Genomic DNA, 26,650 nt, shown 5'->3' on the forward strand with positions numbered 1-26,650 from the left:
GCAGTCAGAAGCTGAGCAAATCTGATATAAGCATGTGAATATGTGTGTAGCCTGTATTAGTAACTTTGGCATACATGTTATTTTAAAACATTTTCTACCATTCAGCCCTTATCTCAAGATCAGAAACACTGCAGTCCTTGACTTGGTTAGGCAGCACTGAAAATAAATAATTACAGTTGAAAAGAACTCTGAAAATATTAAATATTGCTTTAATAAGTGCTCTCTGTCTACATTTCTGTCTCTTGTCAGATATGCAACCCTCGATTAATGCGTCAGCCTTCCTTTACCATTCATCTGTGAATGTTACCCCACTTATCGCATGTATTTTTGAAAGACCTGTCACCACTGTGTCAATGCAGCTCTTCCATATCTCATTTGCCAAACAGGTTGGGACTGGCAATAACCAGAAAGGAGCGTAATGAGCCAGAGAGAGCCCAGCGTGCCTGAGCACCAGACCCAGTGCATATATTCAACAGAATCCTAGGTGATAAATTCACACTTACACCTTTGTCAGTGCTCATGCGGTAATGTCAGTTCAATAACATCCCTTCAGGACAGTAAGATGCTTTTTACATTTATAATGAATGAGATAATTTGATTATTGTTGCTAGCAGCAAAGAGGTTTAGAGATAGTCCAGCTCTCATCCCCACGAGAAGCAGAGATGATGAAAGAAACATTGCGGCATTCCTCGGCACACATTTGATCCATCAATCACCCAGACAAAGTATGTACTCCTAAACCATTAAAGTGTGACATCTTCTCCTCAGACTTCTGAGTTTACTAACTTTAAAGCAGCAAGTCAATTAGGAAGCCAAACCTAAACTGGGAGAAGAGGGGGAGAAGGAAAAAAAAAAAAAGAAACAAACCCACACCACCATTAAAATACTAACCTGACATGCTTAGGTTTGTTTGATAGGCTAGCAGACTGCTAATATTTAATTTTAAAAACCTGGATGCAGTCCAAAGCAAACTTATGAATAGCATAAGTCATATTAAAGCAAACTTTCATTAAGCAACAGCTTTCTCATAATTAGTTTCAGCAGAAGGATATGGTTTCAGAGAAACTATGGCATTTCTTTATTTCAGTAACAGGGCTTTCTGCTAAAGGTTATTTCCAGAGGGTTACTCATCGTGTGGTGTGATGAAATAAATGGGCGACTGATAAATTTGGAAGAAAATCGAGACCAGGAGTCCAGCTCCTGTTCTGTCCCAGTCTCCTGGACAAAGCAAGCGTCCCGATACTGTCCGACCCCTACGAACAGCTGCTGGGGAGGTGTTGGGGTGAAGTATGCTGGTTGTAATCCTCTACTGGAAATGATCATGTTTTTTGCTGGAGGAAAACTATGAAGGGATACAGTGTGGTGTGGTTCTGAAATGAATTTTGCTGTGGCAGGGAGAGGCCAGGCAGCAGGAGAGGTGTAGTGGAAACAGCTGCCTAAGGACATTACTGTCGTGGGAGACTTGTGCAGCGATCACACGTCTGTGCCCCATCCAAGTGTCACGGTGATGCACTCCATGGCCAGCAGCACTGAAACTCATAATGCTTTGTTACCAGAGAATTGGATCTGGTGGGATATTTATCCTTTTGCCTTTCCGTAAACTGCATTAAGTTAATTGCTGATGCGAGGGGAAGAACATGCACAGAAATACCCGCAGAGAGTTAGGAGCCCAAATTCCCTTGCCCAAAGTGTCCTTGATTCCTGAAATAGAAACACATACATCCAAAAATGAAACAGTTATCCCAAAATAATTAGATAGACATGGTGATGTTTAATTAGTGATGTTTTTATTATTATTTTAAAGCTTGTGCACTTACCCAGTATTTCTAGCATTTGAACTAGTAAGCTTTTTGCGATGTCAAGGATCAAGGGAGGTTTTACTGTGCATTGCCGTGTGTTTATTTTCAGTGTCCACGCCTGAGAAGCTGTACTGTGCACGTGTGACAAGTGTTTGTGTTTCCTGGGCGAAGGGAATGAGTCTGGGGAGATAAAGGGGTCAGTGGGTGGTGTGAGCAGTAAGCCTCGGAGGTGGCCCTTGTCACGCGTCCCGCAGCTGCTTCTCGGAGGCACAGGGGTTTGTGTTCTTGACAGCTTCCCCTCCAAGGTCTTCAGATTGGCTCTTAATTGGCAAGCTCATTAGCAGGCTTGCTAAGAGGAGGGAGAGCGAGCCAAATTTGTATTCTGTCAGCACTTGCTGTGAGGAGTCAGTAATCAAATGGCTTTTTTAGTGTCTCCTTCAGTGTCTGCTTCTGATGGCTCAGGTTTGTAGGCCTGCTATAAACCCCAATAAATATAACAGCCATTAATAACTGATTGACCAAAGGGGTTTATGTAATCATGGGATTACAGATGCTAATTCCTTTCTCCAGTCATGTTTCTGCATTTTATTGATCGTGGAACTGGCTGTAGAACAGATTTAAACTAATGGCATGCCAGCAAATGGGTGGCTTTAATGCCGTACGGACACCAAAACACGGTTTGGGTTGAGTGATGCTTGGGCTGGTTTCAGAAACGCTGGAAGAGGAGGGAGCTGGGAAAGTTACTGTGTGTCCCATCGACAACTCCAGGAGCTTCAGCCAGCCCACCTATTTATTATCTGCTGTGCTGGGCTGGATGTGCTCAGCTGCAAATAGGTATTTTTCTTAGGATATCTGGCATGCTGTTTTGCCTCATAAGGCAGTTTGCAATCCGTGGTCCCAAATGGGAACCATGCTTTGCCACCTGGAGTCAGCCCGTTAGGCTGAATGTCCCCTTCCCCTGGTTCGTGTGGCGTAGTGGGGCCGATTGCTGAGGCTATTCCGTGTGTCTGAAACTCATGCTCCTAAATCCCCTTAGGTCTCTTCCAAAAATTATTACAAGGGTTTCCTCCAAGGAGCCCAGCCTAGGTCTTTTGCGACTGGCCAGGTCTTTCACCTGAAATTTGACCTGAATTTTCACCAGAAGACCAACTTTTTCTGAGATGTTAGTGAAGTGAATTCTGGTGGGACGAAAGTTTGGCTTGCTGTACATAGGATATTTCTGCATTAGTGAGGCAGAATTACAATAGGGTACAGTGAATAATGATCCACAAGGCAGTGCTGAAGACATAAGGTAGAGCAAAGAGACACAGACATGATGAAAATGTATGTTGGCTCATCTACATTTAAAGCAGGCTATGGGAAGTGCCTTTAATAAAATCTTTTTTTTTTTTTTTATCTTAAAGTAAACAAAACGAAGCTGGGAAAATGTTGAACAGAAAGCATCAGGCACCCGCGGTTGACAGTCAGCGTTTGTGATGTGAAATGCGCTCTCGGCTCCCAAGGCAGGGGATGCAGGTGGTGCCACATGCGCGATGCCTTTGAACGCTGAGCACGCCAGCTACATCTGAAAGGTATCAAACCCAAAACTTCAGCAGCAGTGAGCGCCCATCAGCTCTGTCAGGCAAAACTCTCTGTGAAAATGGCTGCCGGTTGAAAAACTGACAGTACGCAGAGATGAAGTGCTTTTCATCTGTTTCTGAACTGGATGTTTTTTTTTCTCTTTTTTTTCTTTTTCCCAAGCTTTATTAATAATAATAATATTAGTTTGGAAAGGCAGCACTGACTGCTACGTAGTTACTGTGGATAGGAAGAAAACAAAATGTGAAAGTGAGCTTGCTGTGCTGATGCCTTTGCTCTCTCATGGTGTGCAGAGCGTAGCTTCTTGTAAAAGGCGCGGGTGCCATTTTCTGCCACATGCTCCTATCCAACAGCAAGCAAGTTAGGCCTTCCTAAGAGCAAGGTTTTCTCCCCATTTCTGCTCCCACCCTCTTTCTGGGACATGTTTCTTCTCTGCTGGGCCCACATAAGGGCACAGCTGAGGGGGAGCTGCCTCTCCTCAAAGGCAATCTCATTTTCTTTCATTACGGCTCTTGTGTTTTACCGCCCTCCCGGGGCTTAGTTGGTATAGAAAGTAACATCCCAACTTTGTGGATCTCTTAATTATCTTTTTTTTTTCTTCTTTCTTTAATTTACCAGCAGCTCAGAACTGAATGCAGCAACTTAAATGTTGTATCTGGGCTCTCTTTCAGGGGACAGCATGAATGAGCAGCAGACGCTGGATTAATGCCTTGTCCTAATCTCCTTTTATTTGCAAATATCCAGTTCCTTGCAGATGGCTCTGAACAACAAAAAACATACACGGCCTGCCTCCGGGGGAAATTAGGTTGTTTGTGGCCACTGCTGTCTGCATTATAATCCCCGCTGGTAATTTCTTCTTTTGTCACTGGAGCAGGGGTTCAGTCGCAGTTTGAAGGCACAGCACGGTGAGGTGGGTGAGGAGGGATGAGGTGGCATCGGAAGCACCATGACTCAGGCTCTACAGCGCAACTAGAGAAGGAGGAAGGAGAGGACTTTGTCTCTTGAGAGAACGGGAGGATACAATTTTTCTTTTCAACATCCTTTCACCAGTGCCCTAACAGACAAGGGGGGCAGGACAACTAGCTCATGTGACAATTAATTGCATGTGAGTGTCTCTCCTTGTAGCATGAGATGCCTTCCCGGGGCAATGGGCTGACTCTGGAGCTAATTTCAGGCCAGACTGTCAGTTCTCCATCTCAACTGCTGTCCCCAGGCTTACTGCACAGCCAGGTAGTGCTCATTCGTGACTTAATCCTTGGCTCGTCAGAGCATGATACCAGAAATCAGATTTGATGTGATGAATTGGGAGCAGGGCTGGGCAGTAACTGCTCTTGAAAAAGGGAGGCAAGAGCAGTTATTGCTGATGATTCAGGAGGGCATTATGTATCTTTGGAGTTAGTGAAGCCCCTCAGACCTTCAATGTGCGGCCATATGCTGGTCAGAACCCATAGCTCCACTAAAAATGATGCAGTTTAGGCTTTCCAGTCATGTGGGCATCTTTAAAGGAGGGATTAGTTAGGAAAATTGTCAGAGCAGCTAAAAAAAAGTCAGCTAAAGTTCTTTTGAGAGTCTATGAAGGACAAAACAGTAGTATTGTTAATTGTAGTTGTACCGCGAGACCTTGTTTGATCAAGTTTACTGTGGCAGCAATGGCAGGGAAGCTGTGGTGGGACAGGCTCCTTGTCACTCCTCCTGGCACTTGAGTTGGGGCGATCAGGCACACTGCAGGTATGTCGACATGTTTTAATCTCACCTTTGACAGAGATACAAATGTGCCTTGAGGCTTCCGCAGTTTCGAAAGTATGCAGTTTATCTTAAAGCCTAGAAATTGAAATGATTCATATTTCTGTCAAAAAAGAAAAAGTTACATATCTTGTTCCCCTTTACATTTTTTTTTGAATCATTCCAATATATGTGCCCAATCCTAAACCCTATGTGGATGTTTTACCAGGTATGGGCAGTGGCAGTATTGAGCCTGACTCCAAACAAGAAACAGCTTACTTCTAAAGAATTGCTTTCAATTTAGCCTTTGCTCTATTCTCCCATTTTCTCCTTTGTCATTAGACGTTTTTGTTCTGTAATTGTAACGAGCTCTGCAAAAGTTTTTTGGGTGCAGTGTCTAGGAAGGAAGCTCAGCCAGGTGTGCTCCCATACACGTGTCCCTCTAGCTTAGATGGTTTGAGCCATCTGTGTGCCTAGTGCCTGCCTCTGTCTAAGCTTGGCCCACTGACTTTTAGGACAGGAAGGCTGGTTTGTTAAATAAGAAAAATTAATTGAGCTGTTCTGTTTCCAGATGGCCATTAAGAGTTGTCCAGTGTTCATGCCATGATACTTTGTTCTGTCCTAACTGCTTCCTCGTGCCGCTGGTTTCCATTCCTCTCATCTTTCCGTGGCAGACTGTTCCCAGGTGGTTCTACTCAGGTGTAGCACATCGGGCGGCTGACTGGAGGTTCTGCTTGAAAGAAATGATTGTGCATTTTTTTTTGTTTATTTTTTTAAAGTGTTGGACAGGCTGTACTCATCTCAGCTTCATTTAACTATTTTTTTTATATATTTTGTTCCTGCCCCTTTTCCAATGCATCTCCGGCACTTACTCCATGTCACTGAATTAAGGGTGTTCAACAAGGTCTTGCAGATGAAGGCCCTCCTGGTAGGGGATTTCTGTTTATTTTTATAATTATTCTTTTGGGTCATTTTGTACATTTGTACGGTAGAGGAAAAAGAGATGCAGTATGGCTTAAAAGTGCACAGATATTCTCCTAGTAGCTCCTGCTGGACATACCCCCGGGTAGGAAGGATATTGTAAAGCATGCTGTGTGTTTTCCAAGAGGGGAAGAAAATTTTGAAAGACTGCATGCTCCTGCTGCAAGGTAGAAGACAAGAAGTGAGCCGGTCCTGGAGGTTGCTTGGCCTCCCCACTGTAGGGCACACGCTTGTACTGACTGATGTGTAGGGAAAGTGCCTCAGCACCATTTTTTCAGAGTGAACTGCCAGTTTCTAATTACTCCAACACTGATAAAGCCATAGTTTGGTTACAGCAGATCAAGACAGTGCTGCCTGCTCGAAGCATAATGCCGTCTTCAAAGCACATGGAAGAGGATTAAACAGTTTTCCAGCAACCTGCTGCCATCTGTGCAAACAGTTTCCTAAAACGTGCTGGTGAATGCCTGCGGGAAGAGCCGTGAGTCTGCTTGTGTTTGCAAACGGGTCCCTTAGTCATTGGTCCTGTCTGCAAGGTCAGAAGGCAGCAGCTGAGGTAGAAAGGCAGCAATGGGAGCAGAGCAGGGACAGAGTGGGTGCATGAGGGGATTGAGAGACAGCTGGTGGCAGAGAACTGGGAGTTTCTGAATCCTTGCTCAGCAGAGACCTCTCCCAGAGCATCCGTGTTGTTAAGCAGAGATGGGCCATCTTCGAGCTGCGTGGCAGTCGTGTTATCATTAAATGGTCTCTGTAGAGATGAGGGGCTGTTAGTTCTACAGATTTTCTTTGAGCCAGATCCTGCGGTCTCTGCTTGCACTCAGCAGCTTGGTTTTCTGATTCCCATGGGTTTTGGTGAGAGCTTTTGTGCGCTAAGCCCTGCTCAGTGTGAATATTGGTGGGATAGTCTGTTCTTATTACCACGAGCATTATATTAAAACTCCGTAATTAAGAGGGAGGGGGGAAATCTTCAAACTATCCTTCTTTTCATATTTCTATGTCGCTCAACAAATGTATCATTGAGAGAAGCCTTCACGCTGAAGTGTGTATCTCCACAGAAGGAAAAACAAACACTGCCTCTGACATAAGCTCCATTCTTCCTTCGGGCCTGTGAGATAGCAGCATAAAACATGACATTTAACATCAGCCTTCTCTAAAGGCTTCCAGATAATTGTGAAGGATGCCTTTGTTCAGACCAGTCACTTTTCACAGCTCTTCTGGAAAACTCTGAAGGGGGAGGATCAAGAGCAAGAAACCCTCCCCTCTGGCTTGGAAAACATTGCACTAAGAGGTCAGTTTAGCATCTGTCTTACCTCAAAACTGATAAGGTTCAGCTGTTGCCCTGGCGAGTTTAAAGTGATCGAAGCCTTGCTTTTTCTTTCTTCTTTGCTAGAAAACGGTGGGTGCATTACCATGAATTCAGAGCTGCTGCACAGCCCTGCCATCCTTGGAACGAGCTGGGACTGTGAAGAGCCCTGCTTTGCAAAATGAGTCTCATGACCTCTATTTATGCAGAGGCAGGGTTAGCCATTACAGTTTATTTGGCATCTTGCCATCAGATGTCACTTATTTCACCTGGAAATGGTGAGCTCTCGGAGGTAAAAAAAAGTGTCATTATACCACCCAGGGTAATGGGGCTCTGAGCCAGGAGCAAGGTCTTCATTCTGCTGACATTATTCCAGAGAAGACATTTTGCTTTGCAACCGGAAGCCCAAACAAACAAAAAATCTTTCAGTCATGGTAAAGCAGTTGTCTTTGGTCCCAAGTCTTTTTCTGAAATATCAGAGAGTCAATGTGAGGTGTATAAACAAGCTAGAGTGTGGTCCTCTTTAGAAGAGGGATCTGAAACCAAACATAGCGTAAGTGGTGGGATGCAGGAGTGTGTCGGGATAGCCAGACAAGAGCTTTCCTTAGGCCTACGTCATGGATGAGTTGAAGAGGCTCAAGCAGAAATCGGGTTCCCAAATCCCAGCTTCATGCTTCTCCCATGGACTGTGCCGCTCCTCATCACCACGCAGGGCAAGAGGAATGCTTTGTTTCCATTGGGGTACGACAAGCAGCTCGATTTGGCCCGAAGTTTACCTCAGAGAAAGAAAATTTGAACTTTGCATACGCTTATTGGTCTTGGACCACGCACTGTCTCTCTGTTCCCCCAGAGCATGCTGAATTGCTGCTCAAAATGCTTGGAGAGAATGTCAGGTCTTGGTTGAAGACTGTGCAAAATTGTCCATTTACATCTGGCTTTGAGTTGAAGTCATAAATACTTGTCTGGCACCGTGAGAGAAAGCGAGGGGTTATCCCAGCCCACGGCCCTCGCTGGGGTGGTGCTGACACTTCTGTGAACTCTTCTGGGGGCTCGAGCTGAATTTCAGATTTGTAGTGAAACCTGAATGCAGGTCAGCATAGTGCTGCCTCAGAGATGGTAACAAAACCTTGCTCGGTGCTATTTATAATCTTTTAATTTGTATTCTGGCCTGCTGCGCTCTCCGGGGGGCTGAAATAATGGTGACCGTAACTCAGCCCCCAAGAATGAATCGGTTCCAACAGGGTCGCTCTCTTTCATACCTATTGAGTCCAATTTAAATGATCCCGTTGACCTGTCTTTCTCCCTCTCAGAGGGACGTTATAACATGGCACAAAACACAGCCAATGCTTTTAACAACCTAACCAACACAAGTAGGAAGAAATTTGTGCCGTTGTGCTTCCCCCGGAAGGTTCCCAAAGCTGAGGGTCCGGCAGTACCTACCTTGCTTCCTTGCTCCTCAGACTGTTTATTTTATTTTATTTTTTTTGAGATCGATAAGATCTTGGCAGTATGTGTTTAAAAACAGAGCAGAAATACTGCCAGCTAACCTGAACAAGGAGTAAAGAAATGCAAGTTGCCCATGGAATATGGGGAGCTGTAGTCTCGTGGGTTACTTGGGTGCCAGTGATTTCCTCTGTTGCCTGCCACAAGTGCCTTGACTTTCCCAATGTTTCCATCTTCGAAACCATTGTGCGCCTTGCTGGCGTGTTTGATAATACATAATTGATGGCTAACCATTTGTCTGGCATTTTGGATTTAGCTATTACAGGTTTTTACTACTAGGAGAGACCATTAGATCATCCATTTTAACTTCCAGCATGTCAGGAATGAGATTTTGTTTATTTATTTACTTATTGAGCTGCTTCTCTCTAGATCCCTGTAGCCTAAGTTTTAGTTAGTGCTAAGTATTGCTGTTATCCCTGCCCTTTTGGGATGTGTGGGGAAGTAGAGCAGCAGTGTCTGCCTGCTTTGAGTATGCATCTTCTCTCCAAATGACTTTTAAATGTGATTCTATTCTGGTTTTGTTTTGCTTTAAATAAAGAATAAGGTGCAGGATTGCTACTTAGAACTCTGTTTATTTTTATATATTGTGAATCTATGGTATTTTTATAAATCTTACAGTATCAGTAATATACACAGGCTGCAGCTGACTGATGGCCAGATATGTAAGAGCTGTCTGCTGCTCATCCAAGTAACCAAAATAAGCACAAGGCTGGGGGAGGAAATGGAGTTACAGAGCAGGGACAGGACCGATTATTTAGCATTTTGCACTACTCTTGTTGAGTGCAATTCAGAAATTTCAGGTGTGCTTTCTCACGAAGGTCATATCCACAGCTAGATACCTAATTCATAGGGAAATTACAGTGAGAGACCCCGTGCTGGCACTTCATGGTCCATGGGCACACATCTGCTGTTGTTCTGCAGTGAATAGGACATGATTTGAGATAGGAGCTTGCCCTCCTGTGAGAACTGCCTCATGCTTACCATGGAATTAAGTGTGTGTATGGATTTACCAGAGAGTGTGATCTATGGTAACTTGTTTCAGAACACAGCATTCGGGACCGTGCAGTGCTAACATGGGGTTTATGGGTGTTTTGCTGTTCCTGGCAGTGTTGTTTTGGCCCAATTCCCACAATCTTCCTTTAATTATGGTAGAAGCAATTGGGTCCCTGGGAAATAGAACTTTTTATTGTTAAAATTTATTGTTCTAATTAAAAAAAACTATGATGGCCAAAATAAAGTTAATGTTTCATGTTTGCAGCTAGGCATCAGTTCCCTGCTTATTCATATCCATCAGTACTTTCCTATTGTGGCAGAGTGCAGTTTAGATGAGGCCATTACACAGCATTCGAAAATGATGAAAGAACTTCTACTCCGACTAAATCCTTGCCTGTCTGAGGCAGTTTTATGCTACTTCAGTGTATTGGATGTTTTGGCCTTGAGCGCAGTTTAATGAGCAGCTGCTTCAGAGAAGAGGGTTCCTCTAGCTTCTCTGGAAGCTCAGAGGCTCCCTCCGTTGTGTTCTCAGAAGAGAGGACCATGGCTGGGGAAAAGGAGCTGTGCCTTTACACGCAGGAATGGTGTCTGCTGGCAGCACGAGCCGGTGAGAATGACTGTTCAGAATTGCTTCTTCCAGCACTTCAGTTGTGAAACTTCCTGTATTTGCTGTCTTTCTCGAAGCCTCAGCTCTTCCAGTCCTGTTATTGCAGAAGAACTGCAGCTTCAGGTTTGGTCTCTGAGCTGTACGTCTCCCCATTCCCCCCCACAATTGAAGGACATAAAAGGCAAATTAATCCAAACAGTTCTGAAGGTACCTGTGTGTGCATGGGTTTTCTCCCTTTAAAAATTAACTTCCCAATTTTCGAGGCGAAGTGATATTTAAGAGCAATTTGAGGGTTGCCTTTGTGCCCTACCTTTTAATTTTTAAAATCATCATTTATTTATTTATATTATTTTTCTTATTTATTTTGTCTCAGCATCGGGGCAGAGGTTCCAGCTTCTGGAACCTGCTCTAGCCCTTTGATACTACAAATGCTTTCTGTCCTGTGTTCATGCTTCTCTGTGCTGATATGTTATGAGCAGGTGAGTGGGGGCTTTGTAGCAGGCGGAAAAAAAGAAATAGAAGCAAGTCATGAAATTTGTTTTTGCACTTGTTATGCAATTGTTGCTGCTTAGGTGCAATATTAGGTTCTTTTAAACCTATGCTAAAGGTAAAAGGAGCTTTTAAAAAAAAGCATGCATATATGCACGCTGTTTACTGTTGGTCAGTAAACCCTGGGGAGAGGAGTTTCATCATCTGCTGGCTGAGAACTTAAAACCAACAAATCCCTCCCCTGCAGAGATAAAGCCCTTGTGAACACTTAATTATCGAAGTCTCTGTTTTGCTCTTAAGTTCTCCTTTCCTTTGGAGAAGGACCTATTTAAAAACCATTTTGTGTCAAGGACCTTGGGAAGATCCCTGCTTGTTTATGGGCTGTGTGGGCTGGCAGGCTGGAGAAGGAAGGGTGTGCGTGCACGTGCTGCGGCCCAGCGTGTCACCTGTTGAGGTGAGGTCTGTGGGAGGTGATGTGTTATTTCCCACTTAACAGCAACAGGACAGCACCGTTTGCTCAGCTACTACATCTGCCTCCTTGCTGATGGCTGGGGTTTGTGTTCTGGGGGGGATAAGCACGGCCTCTTGCTCAGGAAAAAAATGAAAAATGTCCGTGTACTTGACCTGCATTGCAGTGGTGCTTGGCAGTTTGATTTCAGCTAGTGCTCTGATGTATATTTTCAGAGCAGCTGTGACACTGTGAAGGAGGGACAGTGACTGACCTGAATTTTGGTGGAAAAAACAGGCAGTTTCATCAAGTGCCACAAGAAATAGATGATAGACTGGCAAATGTTGTTATATCTAGAGAACTGCACAGCTCTTTATCTCCTGAACTGCTGGTGTGGTTTCCAGCCATTTTTCCCATCCAATTGTAAATGATAAACTCTTTCAGGGAGGGACACAACCATTTTTGTGTTGAAGGTAGTGCTAGGATACAGTGGTGCTTAAACAAAGAATGGATACTTCATTCTTTTTTTCCCTTTCCCCCTTTTATCCCCTTCTTTCCCCTTTCCTTTCCTTAAGGCTTCTCTTTTTATTGCACAGCCACGTACAGTAAAAAGCATCTTCTACAGCCATGCTTGGACGGGGTAAAATTTTATAACCCTTTAACAGAAATTAGGTGAAGATACCTGATAGGTGGGCTATGCTGAGGAACACTATCTATATGTGATGGTAGCAAACTTGAGGAAAATGCTACCTACTCCTACCCCTTTTGCCAAATTACTCCATCACTTGTTGATTGAGATTTCTGTTGTGAGCAGCATTGCAAGTTTTCTTCTAAAATGTGCCTTCTTAGGAAAAAGGAATAGTTACCTTCTTCTCCCTTTTCTCTGACTGAGTGCCTGTGGTTTCATCTTTGCAATCCATTCACTTCTCAGGTGACTCCCCTCGGCTCCACATCAATTGGGATTGGATGAAACCGTCTTCCCTGTGTGTCTCTGCTCCTAAAACAGTATAAGTTTTGGGCTTTGTGCCTGCCTGTGAGCTGAATTCTCACTCGAACTTCCTTCTCCAGCACAGGAGACAGCAGACAGGCATGGCCAACGGCTACTCCTCTGCAGGAAGCATTGCTTAAAGGATGCAAACTCCAAAAGCAGATGTACTGTTGAAAAAGGCTTTCAAAATGAGAAAGTCTTCCAGTTTTACTTCTTATATTCCAAGAACCACATGGGCATTTAATGCTCTCCCTAGTCCACAGGAAATGAACTCCAGGTTGAATCAAAGGGTGTCTCATGAGAGATCTGTCTGTGAAACACTGCTGGAAAGTGAATAGCTTTTGTGGTGGGTTTTGTTTTCTTATTCTAAGCATGCACATCCAAGTCCTTTTTTTTTAAGAAGAGGGAACTTGTTTTTTTCTTTTTGTTCAAGTGCTTCAAACTTTCCCTTCTCTGCATTCAGAGAAGGAAGATTCTCTTTCATGTAGCAACACTTTTCTGTGCAGCCCTGACATCCAGCCTGGTCCAGTGTCATACACGAGCGTGCAGACAGCTACAGTGAGGGTTTCCATTTATATCCTTTTCTGCTGCTGTCAACTCTTAGTTGTTTTCCTCATTTGTAGGTTTTACTTAACATTTGGTATTGCAGGCCAAGAAATGTGCCTTTTAATCAGGCTGCAAATCACTTGGTACTTTTTGAAAACTGTGTAATAGTGATTTGCTGTCAACCTCTCAAAGCTGCAAAGGAAGTTAAAATAAATCCCTACCAGAACAAAGGGTGATCACCTTTTGATGAATAAACTCACAGGCAGTTAACGTAGTAACTGTAATGTCTCCAGACATCTGTCCTCTCCCTTTTGCCAGCTCTCCATATGGCACATAGTTTGCAGGCTGAGAGCAAGGAGGAAATTCCCCATGAAATATGTTGCTGCGTTCCATGGGACCATTCCATACTCAACTGCCACCATGATCAAACCCTGAATCTGGCTCCCGTACGTACAGCACAAGGGGATGCTTCTTCATAACTGAAGGCCTGCAGGTCTTCAGAGCCGTGAAGATACCTGCTGTCACAGCAGCATCCAAAGCTCTGCAAAAGATGAAACAGCTCACAAGCAAAACTTTGTTATAAGGAAGATTTTGCCACCCACAGAGAAGGGAGCAGTGTGTTCTGGGGGATGGTTAGGATCATGTGTATGTGGAGATGGCTGATACCATGCAGAGAGGGCACTGGGAATATTTATCATTTTTATCAGTGTATTTTCCAGAGAAGAAAAAAAAAAAGTTTTGAAAATGGCTCTTACTTAAAATTCCCGTATTCTTGGTACACAGCAGGAAGAAAGCTTAAAAATTTAGAACTAGCTAGAAAAGACTATGGTTGATAGTATAGAAAGGGAGGGGGAATAGAAATATGTTTTTTTTTTTTTTTAAAAAAAAAAAGCTTACTTGCTTATTTATTTTTAGCCATTAACATGGAAGAGAAGTTGTTTTTGATGTGCTCTTGCTTGGATTACTTTTGTCATGAATTCCTTGGGGTGATGGCAAAAGCTAGTAAGAATGTTTGCTTCCAACACTTACTGTTGCAACAAACCTGAAAGTTTTGACTTTTCTCTCTTGTTTCTTTAGATCAGGAGCAGTACAGGAATTGCCAGGTCCCTCTCATCCCCTCTGTTAACAACATTGAACTTTCTGCTTTGTAGAAAGAAATGTCTGATAAATGGTTTCAGGATAACCTGGTCACAAGGATTTTGTGAGCTCTTGAGGATTAGGGGCCGGTATATAAACATTTGCTGCTTTGTGGATTGGCTTCATCACCCTGTTGTGGCAGTGAGTTCCCTGGCTTAGGTGGGACGGGGAGAATTTCTTCGGGCTGTTTTTGATTTGCTGCTTTTTAATGTTACTGCAAGGTGAACAGCAAGTGTCCAGGTTACCTGAACCATCTGTTGTAATCAAACTTCAACACTGCTTTGAAAGTGGTGTCTACCTTCGGTGACGTGTCTCCATTGTGCATAGGATGTATGCAAGCAGGGTATCTGTGATTGTTTTTGCTTTGGCGAACCTGAATTATTGGTTTCCTTTGCACCACTGGGATAAAAAGATCGGAGTTGTACCAAGTTTTGTAGAAGCAATGAGGCTTCTCCCTAGATTAGAGCATGCTTTACCGTTCTGTGAGTGTAAAACTGCTTGTTAAATTAGTACCAGCTAGTAACTAAAGGGGTGGTGGAGATTTAGGAGGCAACTCTGTTTGTGGCCCTAAACAATGTGTTGGTTTTATACTGACTTTTACAACACAAAAAGAAAGTATTCACTTGATGATAAGGAAATTAAAGCACTGGAGGGAATGGTGGAAACAGGGAGTATTGGAGAATTGGAGTAGAAATTTGGGAAAGAAAGTGGAAATAAATGATTTCTGGCCGTGTTATAACTATACTTTCCGACCAAACTTTCTGTATTCCCAAATGCTCTGAGTCCTTTCATATGCTAGTGAATAGGTCAGCAGTATTATAGGTCAATATCCAAAAGATTGCTTTATCCTGCTTACGTGTGGGGAGGGAATAGTATTTGAATCATGAGACTTTGAGCACAGCTCATTAGTGTACAGAGGGGATAAAATAAATTGGGGGAGCCATTAACAACAATGATTAAAATTTATCATAGCGTTACTATAATTGGTACCTCGGCTGAGGGAGAAGTGAAGTACTCCAAGCTAGTTGTATTAAGTGTTCATTTCTGAGAGGCTGACAAAGATTTATGGCTTCTTTTCCATAAGTCCCATTTAGTCTCTGTAGCACTACGTCTTTTACTGTGCACATAAGAAACAGTTACTGTTAATGGCTAGACCATTGCTGTAAAGGATATATTTAAAATGTGATTATTGTGGAGGAGAGGGGCAGGGAAGCATTATAGATCTTAGGCTACCTTTTCCAAATGATGAATTGTTTATAGAGTAGTATTGTTGGTGCTTGTTCACTACTTAAATTTTCTTTATTTGGCGAAAGGCAGCAGCCAATTTCTTGCTGCACTTTGGCTTGTTGAGCCACTTTGGGGTTCCCCAATGGCTTCAAGACACTGAGTCTCAGATGATGAGTCTTCTGCAAACCATTATTCCTCGCCATTCATGCGCATAGACCTGCTTGGTGTAAAAGCCGTGTTATACCAAGAGGCTGTTAAATTGATACTGAATACCTCTGGACCAAGATCTGAATGAACCATCAGAGGCTGGGTCTCCTCTCCCAGGTGGCTGGGGCCCCTTGGGACCCTTAGCACAGATTTCCACGGAGGGGCACCAGTGGAGACAGGTACTTGCAGCCCTGGGGGACTCTGGTGGTGAGGAATGGGGCAGCCCTTTGGCAGTCAGCCCTGGGGAGGTGGCTGTGGGGAAGGCCCCATACCCCCTGAGGGTAGTAGGACCGCACAGAGGGGCTGAGTGCCCTGAGGTGGTGCTGTCCTGACTGGGGCTTTCACCCCCTCCCTCCCCAGTGAGGGGAGCGAGCAGCACTGGTGGTGGTGACGGCCATGGTCTCCCTGAGGCCCAGGGCACGGCCTCCCCTGAGAAGCAGCTCAGGTGGTACACAGGACTCACAATGCCAGTTCTTAGCCTCACTGCTTTCTTCAAAACACCCTGTCATCCACAACCCCAACCTGTAACTTGTTAAAGAAATCCCTTTGGAGGTTTCTGGTACTATGTCAAAGACTTTCCTCCCCGTGCAGCCCTCTGTGGAGACAGTGCTCAGTAGGACAGCACTAGTAAGAAAAGTAGCCCTTTATCTTCCAGGCCTTTTTTTTTCCCCTTTCTTTCTCTTTAAAATTTAAATAATAATAATAAACTTAGCTGTATACAACCTACATATATTTTTCAGAAGAAGAAATATGCTTTATCTGTCAGTACATGCTGCAACTGTGGTCTTTGAACTTGTAATCTTCCTAAACATCTCTTGACCTTCATAGCTGTCTAGCTGGTATTTATTGTTTTAGCGATGTGTTTATCCCGGAGCTCTCTTCTAATCGTGCCCTGGTTTTCACCCTGGAATGGGGGGGGGACGGAGCAAGGAGGAGGTGAGGGAGGGGAAGCTAAGGGCATCTTCAGAAGTCTTTCACCTGGCTGGGAAGAAAGACCAGGACGTGCAAACTCCCAACTAAGTCTCTGGTGTCTGATGTGCTTTTCTTCCTATAGACACATGTTAAAATAATCCCATGCATTAACTTACTTGTTTTTGTCCCCATATAGTGATGTGTACAGTTTTGTTCTTCTAACCTTTCATGAACAGGTCTTAAGGTGACATTGTGTTAAGGGAAATCGGGTTTTTGGCCTAACCTTTTCACTATTTAATAGCAAAAACACGTTTTTGAGTAATCTGGGAATATATTTTTGTGGGGGTGTATACATACCTGTAAACAAACAGGACAATAGTTGACCATAACTCAGTAAGTTGGACCCTAATTACTACTATTTGAGGCATCCATTGATGTCCTGGTTTAAATATTAAGAGATATTTGTGCATTTGCATTATCTTGATGTCATCAAGCACGTTTGTCAGTCAGCTGTACCATGTTATGAACCAGTTCAGGTATCCTTGCTAAGCTGTCTAAGATTGTCATAACTAACTATTCATCCTGATAAACCTGTAGCTGAATCATTTAAAAAATAATTATTATTAAAAAAAAAAAAAACACACATTTTTGTTCTTAACATAAGGTATTTTGACAAATGTATAAAGCAGAGCATACCACTAAGGGTTTTTGTAATTATGTAAGTGTAACTACAGATTTTTAGGAAGTATTAATTAGAAGTTTGTCTCTTATTTTCGGTTTTGTAAGGTGATAGGAACATTTCACACTGTGAAGAAAATAATGTAGAAGTGAAGCTCTACAGAATCAATAGGTTCAACATTGCTGTTCTTTGGTTAGTGGCTTACCAATATTGGCCCTGAAGAGTATTGATTTTTGTTGGGTTTTGTTTTGTTTTTTCCACTATTACTACAAAATAGCTTTACTTGGTACCACAGAGATAAAAAGTTGCATGTTTCCAATTTGCAGTGATTTTCATACAGACTCCCTTTGGAATTGCTAGCCTCATGGATGGAATTATTGGCTTTGTGAAGATGAGCTCTCACTTTGGTGGTTATCCTAGCAATCATTTTGCTTCTGCCTCTGATAAGCACACTGTGGTGTTTCTGATATGCCTGTTTCAGGCGTTATTTGGATAAGATGATGAAGGGGCATGTTTTAACAGTTAGGGCTTGCTGTGTTTCACAGGAATTTCTCCAGTTTAATTTACAGCAGTGAGATGTGCAGACACTCCAGGGCTGTAAGGAAGGCTTATTCCTGGTAACGTCTTGAAGCGTGGACTGCAGGTATTCCCTGAAACTATGTATATGACAATGTCTTCATTTGGAAGGGTAAACCAGACTAATTTACATTCTCACTTAAAGTGGATAAAATCCTGCTGCCAACTGGAAGATTAGTATTTAGAAAAAAATCAAAAGTGATGGTGAAATGCTGTGGAGAGCAAGGCCTACAGATTAAAAGGAAGTCCTACAGATCAAAAGTACTATGCTATCTAATTCAGAATTCCCCCTTTTTCTTTTTTATAAATGCTCTCTCTCTCTTTTAAAACAGAGAACCTGGAACAGAAACTTTAATTCCATTTATTCCTGACATGAGCTTTTTAGGTCTTCAGTGTCGACTTGGGCAATGCTGTCATGTGTGGTCAGGAAGACTCTAACACTGCCTCTCTGGTACCAGTCATTTGTAGATGAGAATAGCGAAACCCAGATTAGGTCAGAGAAAGATCAGTGAAATAACTCTTCAGTCTCACGCCTTGCTTCTTGGAAAGCTAAATATTAGTGAATGTATTTCAAGGCAGGTGGAAACTGAAGTATGTAGAGGGAAATGAAACATAAGAGAGTCTGTGTGGCTGGCAGAGGAAAGTGCTTGAACTGATTGTGTAGCACTTGAGGATGGCAATGTTGGATCATGCTGTATTTCTTTGCTTCTCTTCCCTACCTCCCTGCTCTTTTGCCTAAGTAATGCTGCAGTTGGCAGGGATGGACAGAAGACCACGTTGCATTCATCCTTACAGCTGGTACAGGGGAGTTTTCCATCATTTGGCTAGCTGTTTGGGTTTAATTGTGGCTAATTTCTAATTACTTAGTACAGAGAATATAATTCCATAGAGAATTGTTTTCTCAAGTACTCTTCACTCACTAGCCTTAAGCAATGGGCTGATCTGTAACTTCTCTTCTCAGTCTTGTTTTTGCCTAGAGTAACGAAAGACTTGGGCTCATGGCAGGATGTTCAGGGAAAAAAGTACGGGGTTTGGGAATGAGTCCAGTGGGGTGGAGGTTAAGGGTATACGGGCTGAAGTGTACATCATAGCAGGAAAAAATGCACTTGTAAATGTATGTGGGTTTGGCATTAGAGGAAGCCAGGGGGAGAAAAGATTTGCCCTTTTGCTGAGGGAAGTGTAGCTGAAATGGGGTGGGGACTGCTGGGGCCAGGGCGGGCCTTCCAGCACCAGCCTTCCTTTGTGGATGTTTTGTCCTCCCAATTTTATCTTCAGCTCATAGTAGGGTGCCCAATGTGCTGACCATTTTATGCAACAGTGATTCGATTCATTGCATTGCACAGATCTTCTCTGTAGAAAAGAGAAAACTAAGCACTGGGCACATTTTAGGAGAAAAAATCTGGGGAGTGTGCTATTTTCTCCAGCAAACTGATCGTTTCCCCCCTTCAAAATAAGGTACCAGCCAGAATGTTTCAACAAAACTGAAATCTTTTCTAGTCTGAGCACCTTTGTTTCATAAAATGAAATCCCATAAAATTAAACCTTATCAGAAAGTGTAATTTTTAATTGGATAATTGGAACAATTCATCTTAAAAATATTGAAATGGGTAACCTGATTATTTTCAGGAGAACATAAAAATCAGAAAAAACCTCATGTGGATTAGGAATACTGGGGTCATAGCAAAGCTGTATCTTCTATTGTTCTAGAAGGATAATTTACATCTGCCAAGGAAGAGATTAAGGTAACTTTTTGAGGATATCTCTGTTTACATGCAGGTTGGTTGAAGAGATTTTGTTGTACCCCAGTCAAGTGAGCAAAGGGTCTTTGGAGCCATAGAGTAAAATTCAGCTCTGTAGCTGGGTGGGTTTGGATGTTTTCATTGCTTCTGAGATGATCAGCTCCTTCCTTTTCTGGTGATGTGGCTCATAAAGACTCCAGGCCTGTAAAAGCACCTGTGACAACCTAATGCTCTTCTGTTTGGAGTGGACCTTGTTGCTCTCAAAAAGGAAAGGCTTTTAAAAATGAGGGCAGTTATAACAGGGAAGGAAGTTCCTAGAAGTTTCCCAACCTGGTTGCTGTAAAAAGCATTTTTTTGCCTGCTGTTAATGTGCAATGTGTGACTGTGGCACCTCGGCATAACTCCTCATGGATGAAGACTCAACCTCTGCCTTCAGTAGAATTCTCTTTGGCAGACATTGTCCTCTCCCTCCATAGCTGTGATTACAAAGTTGAGCTGTGGGAAAGTATGGGGTTTTTTTTTGTGCTTTTTTTTTTCCATCCTTTACTCTGTAGATCTTCAGTGATCATCGCTGCTGATCATCAGTGGTTTAGCTCCTAATGTATGAAGAAGAAATAACACAGAAACTCTTCGATAAAGGGTCTGATAGCAAGCGGTGTCCCGCTTGGGTTCTCCCTAGTTTCTCAATCCAAAGCTATCTGCAGCATGAAATCTACTGGCATGTTATATTTTGGCTTTCTACACAGATTTCCAAAGCATTTGATGCTAAACTGTTCATGGTGATTGTGTCCAATTTATGAATGCTATTTCTGTTTTCAGTAGTGAGACAGCATGGCTGGGATCTTGCTTTGCGGGTTTGTGTATGATACACTTTTGAATTACACTGGCTGATTTTACGCTAAATGTATCTTATGGGTAAAGGCAGTGTTAAATAGTGCTATTGGAAGGGACACTAATGCCAGGAACTTGTCAGAAGACAGCCTCAATCTTCCCTCCCTATTTCTATTGCAATCCAAACAAAGCCTGGATGGGAAAATGTCACTTTGGAGAACACTACTTTTAGGTACTGCTCTTTTTGTTGGTGGTCAGTTTGGCTTCATAGAAGATCTTGGCCTTCCTCTGAGCTGAAATACAGTTTTCTTTCAATTCAGACATTGCCTCTTTGGTGTCTTTTTGCTTTGGAAGTTAAGCTTATGTAAATATAAGGTAAGCAGTGGATGAAAGGATCTTAATGTTAGATTTTTAGCCATCAGTTGGCTCTGTTACATCTGATAGATTTCCCATCACAGGCGATCTGTGTTCTTGCTTGCTTGGATCCAGGCTGGTGCCAAGTGCTAAACAATGACACTATATATCTTTCTGCACAATTTGCCAATTTTGGTTACTTTTGAAGCCTGGTGTTCCCTCTTTGCCCTTGTGAATCTCCCTTATAGGGAGAACAGAATGAACAAAGGACTGATTGCTTTAGCAAAACCTTTAGAGTTGTTTTATTTATTTATTTATTTTTATTTCTTTGGGTCAGTTTCCCCTTTGTTTTATAAACTAGAGTGCTTACACCTCTTACAGTAAATAAGTCGAAGTAAAGATGTAGTAAAAAGTCAGTTTGTTGTTTATCGTGAATGGCTTTTCAGATAATTGAATGAAATACTTTATTGCAGTTCCAGTTCCAGCTATGACCTTAAATAACAAAGGTTTTACTTGCTGCTTGCTATATGTAGGGTGATATTTTCAAAGGCCCTCTCTTGGTCATGCTGCTTCCTACAGAAATCAGTGGGATTCTGCCTGTTACCTCAGATGATCTAGCATTTGAGTAGTGCTTTCAAAATCCTCACCTGCAGAGGATCAGAAATGTGGGCTTCTTATAGGGAAAATTTCAGGGAGTACCAAAATGCACCCCACACCACCAATTCATCTTGCATATCAAACATAGCTACATTTTTTTTTAATAAATTTTCCCTTGCAAAATATCATAAAAGACAGGTCCATACATCAGATGAATTATCTTCCTTTATAGTTACCAGAAGTGCTTAATTTCTTCTTTGGAATCAAATGTGATATTTACAATTAAATGTTTCTCCCTGACTACTGAGACATCTACTGACACATTTTTCTAGGTGGAAGCACTGCATTAAGATTAAAATCAGTAGTGGTCTTTCCTAGTTTATATGTACCACCATAAATAAAGGTGTTAGTGCAAATTGTACAACTATTATATTTAGGGTATATGGAAATGTTACTGTTTGCTGTTTTTTTGGAAGTAATAGAAACTGAATAATTAAGTTCATTGCAGAGTCCCGGTGGTACTGCCATTACATTTCAGTCTGACTGTATCTGGTGGCGATTGATTTTTGCCAGATGCCTCTGAGCTACCCATTTATATTTTCTTGATTATTTTAAGTTCAATGTGTATTTAAAAATGCAGAATGTTATAGAAGTTCATCGCCTCAGTTTGGAAACCTACAAATGAGACCACTGTTGTTGAATACAGTCTCTCCAGTCCTGCAATAATTTATGTAAAAGATTAATTTCAGTATCTGTATTTCAGGGGTAGTCAAGTAGGAGCTACTTGGTGAAAAATCATGTAGAAAGTTTCACTTAAAAATCTTTTTCCAAAAACAAGGAACACCAAAGATAAGAAAACTTATTTTGTGGATCATGGTGTTAACGTTTTACAGCTCTGTTCATATAGAATCATAGAACGGCTTGGGTTGGAAGGGACCTTAAAGATCATCTAGTTCCAACCGCCCTGCCATGGAAAAGGATGCCACCTGCTCGATAGGTTGCTCAAAGCCCCATCCAACCTGGTCTTGAACACTTCCAAGGATGGGGCATCCAGAACTTTGCTGGGCAACCTGTTCCAGTGCTTCACCACCCTCTGAGTGAAGAATTTCCTCCTAACATCTAATCTAAATCTCCCTCTCTTTTAGTTAAAACCCTTGTCCTGTCATCGTCTGTCCAAGCAAAAAGTTTCTATCCTTTTTATAAGCCCCCTTTAAGTATTGAAAAGCTGCAATAAGATTACCCCGGAGCCTTCTCTTCTCCAGGCTGAACATCCCCAGCTCTCTCAGCCTTTCTTCATAGGAGAGGTGCTCCAGCCCTCTGATCAATGTCGTGGCCTTCTTCTGGGCCTGGTCTAACAGATGTACATACTGTTGTTAATATAAGTATTGTAGAAAAAAAGTATACTATACCCAATACCCAATCCAACCTTCTGTGGTAAGAATCACATTCAGTTTTCCCTCGAGTATTTTAGAGACTGATACTCTATAATAGGCTATTAAGAAACGTGTTTAATTTGTGGCATATCAAGACAGGCAGATTATAGTTTGACCAATTGCCCAACAGGTGTATTCTCTGTTTTGGTCAGTTGTTACTGATCCTCAGCTATGAGGCATGAAAATAGGGTGAATGTCTCACGTTCCTCATGCTGCTGCCCAAGACAGTTCTCTGAAAAAGCACGTTTGTCCTGATTGTCCTAGCAGTTAATTTCAGCAAGAAAGCACTCAAGGAATTAATTAATTTTAGCCTTTCACCCACCCAAACGTTTTATTGTTTAGACATTTTATAGTCCTCTTTAAAAAGAATACATGCTTAACTAGAGTTAGTCTCTGCTCTTTTGCAAGGACGTATGTTGCCTTTAAAAATGCCTTTTGCAAGAATTAGAGGGCCATTCCTTTAGCAGAACTGGCCACCACATGGCTCTTGATAACTCCAAGGCACGATGCAAGCACAGAGACTTCAACTGGAAGTTCCTGGTGAAGTTCCAACCATGTTTAAAAGGTCTGTTTAGTTAAGATCCCTCTTGTAATTTCAGCTGGAAATATCTGGCCTTTGTTTTACTTCAAAAGGGAAAAGAGAAGTGTATGCGATCCATATTGTATAAATATTTTATCCATCGAGAGTTTCTGGTATAAAATGTTTCCTTTGTAGTACCAAGAGAAGCGTTGGCTTTCAGCTGTAGTGCAGTGGCCCTTTGTGGTTGTAAATCACCGTAATGTCTAGTTGTACAATGCTCCTTATTACAAAGGAACCAAAGAAAGTGCAGTCGGTCAGTTGGAGTTTGAGGAAGGGGCTCGGGGTTTCACTGGGGTACATTCACAAACAGGTGAGCCCTTGCTTTGTCATTGGGTGGGTTTAGCAGCAGCACTTTTTACGTTATTGGCAATAAACTTGTCCTTCATCTTCAGGAAGGCAGTAAGAGGGATGCTGAGGGTTGTTGTTTAATTTCTGGAAGGTCCAATGAGAGCTTTAGTATCCAGTTTACTAATTGAACTTCAGTCTTGGAGCAGGCCTCTGAACATTAGTCTTGAAGTAATAGTCTGGAGAGATCCCAAAGGATCAGCGTGCACCTTTGGAGACAGACAATGCTAAGGCAACTGCCTATTACTGGAAAAAAATAAATATTTTAATCAGAGATTGTTTTGGGTATGGTTGCTTTCATTGGGAAGGGCTGTTTCTTCAGGGATTAAAGAAGTGCTGAACATTTACTACTTGTTATCAAAGTCAGCTGGAAATAGTCCACTTACTGGCTGAAGCTTCGTTTTCGGAGTTGTAGAATGGCACACATGGAAATCCCAGCCGTTATCTCTACAACACTATTTTCTGCAAAAGAGATGGTGTGTTTTTTTCTCCCATCTTTTGTTGATTGGATAATACCAGGGAGGAAAAGGGAAGGGGGACAAAAGATGTGTTTTGCTGTGAGAATGCCTGGGACCTTTCTAAACTAGACTTTGGGTTAGATGGTGACCTCTATTACCAAAATATAAATAATAATAAAAAAGTAACTGTGCAGAAAATGAGTATGATAATTAAATCTTTTTCTTCTCCAAAGATCAAAGAGACTGAACTGTTGATTAATATGTAACATAAGTCATTAACATGGTAAAATGTGGGAAAAAACAGCCTCTTTGTTATTACTACATAGCCTTTTGTTACAGGGAACTGCAAATTCTTTTTGTTCTGATACGTGGTCTATTAGGTTTTCTATTATCCCTGTGTGTGTAGCTCACTGGAAAATACCACACCCACAAATTTAAATATCACATTTACTCTTCCGCATGCATCTCTCTCCCTTACTATTTCTGACACACGGCACTTCTGTGTTGCTGTCTTGCTTTCCCACTCAGGCTGTGGACTGGCTTTGCCTTGCTTGCCCGTTCTTCTTAGACTACATTGAGTGCTGTTTGTTTTTCTCCTAGCAACCAGGCTGCTTTATTGTCTTTGGGTCTAAGAAGAGATTTTTTTTTTTTTCCCTACCATGAGGTATGAATGCTTAACGTTAACCACCTGTTTTGAAAAATGAATCCAAGTTTCTTCCTTTCTAGTACCAGTTTTTGAGAGTGCCCACATAAAAAAAAAATACATATATAAAAAAAAAAATATATATGTATAGATATATGTATATGTATATCTATATCTACAGTTTCTTCTACGTGGCAAGGTCGGGAGTTTTTCATACATTTTACTTCTATCCAGACTGTTTCTTAATTTGCATCATTTGGTTGAATAATATAACCCTCCTAATATTTTCCAAGCCACTTATACTTAAGTAATCACTTACACTTATCTTCAGCATAAACCTCATTGATTTTATTTCTCATTGAAAACATCAGTAGTAGCAAATATGATCCTATTGGCTTGAAGTCTATTAGAAATAAAATTATATTAAATGTCTTGTGGGGTGTGAAGAGGTTAAGTCAAGGAGAGTCGTCCGAGAAAGTCATCCCGGTGTAAACCATAAATCTGTTTTATATTTAAACTACATGTCACCCACCAGCCAAAAATAGCAATGATCATTAAAACCCAATTTGCAGCTTAACATTAATAGACATTTATTACATCATAACAGATCTGAAAGACAATTAAACTTAACTTTTTCCTAGATAACTTTCTTCTAAAAAAAAAAGTGTTATTCATTTGGCTTTTCCCATTAATTTCATTTGCCAGGGATTTTTTTATTTGATAGGGTGCACGTGCACACAGTTGTGTGCACACGTGTATAGGTGATCTTTCGTTGTTGCTCTAATTCTTTCAACAGCAGTGTATTTTAAATGGGAAAAGCAATTAACCTTGGTTATACTGCCTGTTAATTTCCTAATCAGCACAAAAGTGAAGGAAATTACATTTTCTTAGTGCAAAACAAGAAATATCTGTTACCATCCATTTGAGAAAGGAATAGTAAGCAAGAGCAGAATAAAAAGGCACTGGAGACACATTTTACATACAGGAGAGAGATCACAGCTTTGGCGCTATTTTCACTGCAATCGCTCAGGCAAGTAGTACTTTTTTCCTTTTTATTACTGCATATAGTTAGTTATATACGCACGTAGTGACTGCAACTGGAGTCAGTCAAGGGCTGAGGAAATACAGCAGTGTCAAAAGTACTGCTTCCTATGACAAATGTGGTTTTGACCGCATTTGGTATTTCAGTTCACGCACTGCTGTCTGTCAGGTCCTTGCTGCTGGGGCCCCATGAAACAAGCCGTCACAGAGGCTAGGCTGCCTGCTTCAGCTCAGCATTGCTCATCTCTCTCTAGCTGTTAGTGTCTAACTTTGCTGTTTAACCTTCATATCCCAGCAAAGAGCTATGGGGCCAGCTGGGTTGCGAAGGAGTCCACTAAGAGGTGGACACGAGGCAGTCAGTCTCTTTCCCCCTTTTCCAAACTGCACGATTCACGAAAAAGATTGGTCATTTCAAGAAGCCATCTTTAACGTCTGCCACTTTTTGACAGCAAACAGCTCTGAAAGCTTGTGCACCATCCTAAAGGAAGAAAATTAGAGGTGGGATGAAAGGGAAGTGAGAGAGAGCGGAGATACTGAAAATTATTTTAAAGGTTACATCCAGTGACACTGAGGAGTGTGCGTCCTCTGGCCCCAATATCGCACTTCACTTGAAGATGTGCTATTTAAACTCTCATGGAGTCTTCTGTAATTTCTTTTGGCTAATTTGCTTCTTGGAGGCTGTCACTTTCTTGGTTTAAAGCAAGACCCTATGCAGAATCGGTGCCATCACAATTACAGCATTGATAAGACACTCGAATATATTCAGCAGGGCCAGTATGTATGGGAGAAGTGATGCCTCAAAATACAAGCGGTGATCATGGTAGCAAAGGGAAGTTAAATTTATGCGGACCCAGGAGATAAGCTTGTCTCCATTTGCGACGCGTGCACCACATGTTTTATTTGTCACGGAAGAATTGCCCAAAGCTCTGTGACATGC

At 42.1% G+C, this 26,650-nt stretch overlaps 1 protein-coding gene across 28 annotated transcripts in view; it reads left to right on the forward strand.

The window, feature by feature from the left end:
* The window catches only part of ADGRL3 (adhesion G protein-coupled receptor L3), a 536,452-nt gene that overhangs the window by 159,835 nt on the left and 349,967 nt on the right, over positions 1-26,650 (forward strand). For 3 of the 28 annotated variants that reach the window (XM_083833096.1, XM_083833085.1, XM_083833097.1), the window contains one exon: positions 3,203-3,370. The exons of the other annotated variants lie outside the window; for them this stretch is intronic. The gene's annotated coding sequence lies outside the window, so the exon portion shown is untranslated. The remainder of the gene's footprint in view (positions 1-3,202; positions 3,371-26,650) is intronic. 28 annotated transcript variants of the gene reach the window in all.

The sequence above is a fragment of the Anser anser genome (genome assembly GCF_964211835.1).
Source record: "Anser anser genome assembly, chromosome: 4".
NCBI classification, from domain to species: domain Eukaryota; kingdom Metazoa; phylum Chordata; class Aves; order Anseriformes; family Anatidae; genus Anser; species Anser anser.